Source organism: Oncorhynchus tshawytscha, linkage group LG13 (assembly GCF_018296145.1).
Source record: "Oncorhynchus tshawytscha isolate Ot180627B linkage group LG13, Otsh_v2.0, whole genome shotgun sequence".
Classification (NCBI taxonomy): Eukaryota; Metazoa; Chordata; class Actinopteri; order Salmoniformes; family Salmonidae; genus Oncorhynchus; species Oncorhynchus tshawytscha.
Window position 1 is genome coordinate 15618484 of NC_056441.1, and position 4484 is coordinate 15622967.

Below are 4484 nucleotides of genomic sequence, written 5' to 3' on the forward strand. Positions count from 1 at the left end.
TTCAATGACTAAAGTGCTTTCATGTTTTAGAATGATTATCATTAAATGATGTTGGCGTTGAATGATTGATTTGTTTTGTGTTTCTGGTTAGAATACTTAACGTTTCATTTCACATGTCATTTTCAACCAAGAGGAGAATACAAAGACCCTGCCAGCATTCAAGTAACTTATTTAATAATCATAACTATGTTTTATAAGTCATTGTCAACCAAAGACCTATACTTTTTACAATAGTCTAGGAATCAAATAGGCCTAAAAGTACATGAATACAGATGCCTGTTTACAATTGTTTGTTAAATTATTGTTTTGTGCTTGTAAACACATTTTTCAATGCATCCACTGCCTCTGACAATAGTAATTTCTAATATTTCATCTTGCATAATCAAAGTAACATTTTGTATTCAAATAGAATTGTGATATTTGGGTCACAAAGGCTTCTAGAAAAAGTATGCAGCAGTGTTGCATGTACACTACACAAGATAATCTACCTGTTTACATTCCTCCCACTGTGGACTTCTAGGTAACCTCATCCCCGCAGGCTCGAATTGCTGGAGCACAGACGGAGAGCGAGCCGGCTGGTGCACGAGTTTAATTTACGCAATGTTGATTTAGCGCCGCTCAGTGGTTAATGAGTTAAGAACAGATCCGGTAGACGTTGCCTAAAATCAGTTCACCATATACCCAAGAAGACGAGGGACAGAACAGGGTAAATCTTTGGCTCTGTTCGAATACTCAAAAAAATGTATACATTTGAAGTAATCTGCACTGATCTGTTGAAATTGTATTGATGAAAGCATCGGTGCTCCTCTCAGTCATTTACAGATTACAGATCGACAGTGCTTTTCGGCCTAGCCCTGAACACAACCGGTGAACAATGATATAATATAATTGAAACCATTGCGCCGAGGATGTCATTAAATAGGCCTAGGTTAGGTTAGTGGCCGGGTCGGAGGCTTCTTTTACTGCTGTTTTGTCCAGCAAATAATGGTTTAGAGCAATGTTATTGTAGTAAACAAAAACTGATAGTAAACTGAAATAAAATCATTTTCAATCAGTTAAAAAAAACGGAAACTATACTGAAACTATCATCTTTGACTCCTAAACTAACTAAAATAAAATACAGTAAAAAATAGCTGCATCCAGAAGATGGCGACAGGATGAACACTATAGTCTATCAAAGATTCTTCTTCTTCTATAGTCTATCAAAGATTCTTCTTCTTCTATAGTCTATCAAAGATTCTTCTTCTTCTATAGTCTATCAAAGATTCTTCTTCTTCTATAGTCTATCAAAGATTCTTCTTCTTCTATAGTCTATCAAAGATTCTTCTTCTTCTATAGTCTATCAAAGATTCTTCTTCTTCTATAGTCTATCAAAGATTCTTCTTCTTCTATAGTCTATCAAAGATTGTTCTTCTTCTATAGTCTATCAAAGATTCTTCTTCTTCTATAGTCTATCAAAGATTCTTCTTCTTCTATAGTCTGTCAAAGATTCTTCTTCTTCTATAGTCTGTCAAAGATTCTTCTTCTTATAGTCTATCAAAGATTGTTCTTCTTCTATAGTCTATCAAAGATTCTTCTTCTTCTATAGTCTATCAAAGATTCTTCTTCTTCTATAGGCTATCAAAGATTCTTCTTCTTCTATAGTCTATCAAAGATTCTTCTTCTTCTATAGTCTGTCAAAGATTGTTCTTCTTCTATAGTCTATCAAAGATTCTTCTTCTTCTATAGTCTGTCAAAGATTGTTCTTCTTCTATAGTCTATCAAAGATTATTCTTCTTCTATAGTCTGTCAAAGATTGTTCTTCTTCTATAGTCTATCAAAGATTCTTCTTCTTCTATAGTCTGTCAAAGATTCTTCTTCTTCTATAGTCTGTCAAAGATTCTTCTTCTTCTATAGTCTGTCAAAGATTGTTCTTCTTCTATAGTCTATCAAAGATTCTTCTTCTTCTATAGTCTGTCAAAGATTCTTCTTCTTCTATAGTCTGTCAAAGATTCTTCTTCTTCTATAGTCTATCAAAGATTCTTCTTCTTCTATAGTCTATCAAAGATTCTTCTTCTTCTATAGTCTGTCAAAGATTCTTCTTCTTCTATAGTCTATCAAAGATTCTTCTTCTTCTATAGTCTATCAAAGATTCTTCTTCTTCTATAGTCTATCAAAGATTCTTCTTCTTCTATAGTCTATCAAAGATTCTTCTTCTTCTATAGTCTGTCAAAGATTCTTCTTCTTCTATAGGCTATCAAAGATTCTTCTTCTTCTATAGGCTATCAAAGATTCTTCTTCTTCTATAGTCTGTCAAAGATTCTTCTTCTTCTATAGTCTATCAAAGATTCTTCTTCTTCTATAGTCTATCAAAGATTCTTCTTCTTCTATAGTCTGTCAAAGATTCTTCTTCTTCTATAGTCTGTCAAAGATTCTTCTTCTTCTATAGTCTGTCAAAGATTCTTCTTCTTCTATAGTCTATCAAAGATTCTTCTTCTTCTATAGTCTGTCAAAGATTCTTCTTCTTCTATAGTCTATCAAAGATTCTTCTTCTTCTATAGTCTGTCAAAGATTCTTCTTCTTCTATAGTCTATCAAAGATTCTTCTTCTTCTATAGTCTGTCAAAGATTCTTCTTCTTCTATAGTCTGTCAAAGATTCTTCTTCTTCTATAGTCTGTCAAAGATTCTTCTTCTTCTATAGTCTATCAAAGATTTCTTCTTCTTCTATAGTCTGTCAAAGATTCTTCTTCTTCTATAGTCTGTCAAAGATTCTTCTTCTTCTATAGTCTATCAAAGATTCTTCTTCTTCTATAGTCTATCAAAGATTCTTCTTCTTCTATAGTCTGTCAAAGATTCTTCTTCTTCTATAGTCTATCAAAGATTCTTCTTCTTCTATAGTCTATCAAAGATTCTTCTTCTTCTATAGTCTGTCAAAGATTCTTCTTCTTCTATAGTCTGTCAAAGATTCTTCTTCTTCTATAGTCTGTCAAAGATTCTTCTTCTTCTATAGTCTATCAAAGATTCTTCTTCTTCTATAGTCTGTCAAAGATTCTTCTTCTTCTATAGTCTGTCAAAGATTGTTCTTCTTCTATAGTCTATCAAAGATTCTTCTTCTTCTATAGTCTGTCAAAGATTCTTCTTCTTCTATAGTCTGTCAAAGATTCTTCTTCTTCTATAGTCTGTCAAAGATTCTTCTTCTTCTATAGTCTGTCAAAGATTCTTCTTCTTCTATAGTCTGTCAAAGATTCTTCTTCTTCTATAGTCTGTCAAAGATTGTTCTTCTTCTATAGTCTATCAAAGATTCTTCTTCTTCTATAGTCTGTCAAAGATTCTTCTTCTTCTATAGTCTGTCAAAGATTCTTCTTCTTCTATAGTCTGTCAAAGATTCTTCTTCTTCTATAGTCTGTCAAAGATTCTTCTTCTTCTATAGTCTATCAAAGATTCTTCTTCTTCTATAGTCTATCAAAGATTCTTCTTCTTCTATAGTCTGTCAAAGATTCTTCTTCTTCTATAGTCTGTCAAAGATTCTTCTTCTTCTATAGTCTATCAAAGATTCTTCTTCTTCTATAGTCTATCAAAGATTCTTCTTCTTCTATAGTCTGTCAAAGATTCTTCTTCTTCTATAGTCTGTCAAAGATTCTTCTTCTTCTATAGTCTGTCAAAGATTCTTCTTCTTCTATAGTCTGTCAAAGATTCTTCTTCTTCTATAGTCTGTCAAAGATTCTTCTTCTTCTATAGTCTATCAAAGATTCTTCTTCTTCTATAGTCTATCAAAGATTCTTCTTCTTCTATAGTCTGTCAAAGATTCTTCTTCTTCTATAGTCTATCAAAGATTCTTTTCTTCTATAGTCTATCAAAGATTCTTCTTCTTCTATAGTCTATCAAAGATTCTTCTTCTTCTATAGTCTATCAAAGATTCTTCTTCTTCTATAGTCTATCAAAGATTCTTCTTCTTCTATAGTCTATCAAAGATTGTTCTTCTTCTATAGTCTATCAAAGATTGTTCTTCTTCTATAGTCTATCAAAGATTCTTCTTCTTCTATAGTCTATCAAAGATTCTTCTTCTTCTATAGTCTATCAAAGATTCTTCTTCTTCTATAGTCTGTCAAAGATTCTTCTTCTTCTATAGTCTGTCAAAGATTCTTCTTCTTCTATAGTCTGTCAAAGATTCTTCTTCTTCTATAGTCTGTCAAAGATTCTTCTTCTTCTATAGTCTATCAAAGATTCTTCTTCTTCTATAGTCTATCAAAGATTCTTCTTCTTCTATAGTCTGTCAAAGATTCTTCTTCTTCTATAGTCTGTCAAAGATTCTTCTTCTTCTATAGTCTGTCAAAGATTCTTCTTCTTCTATAGTCTATCAAAGATTCTTCTTCTTCTATAGTCTGTCAAAGATTCTTCTTCTTCTATAGTCTGTCAAAGATTCTTCTTCTTCTATAGTCTGTCAAAGATTCTTCTTCTTCTATAGTCTGTCAAAGATTCTTCTTCTTCTATAGTCTATCAAAGAT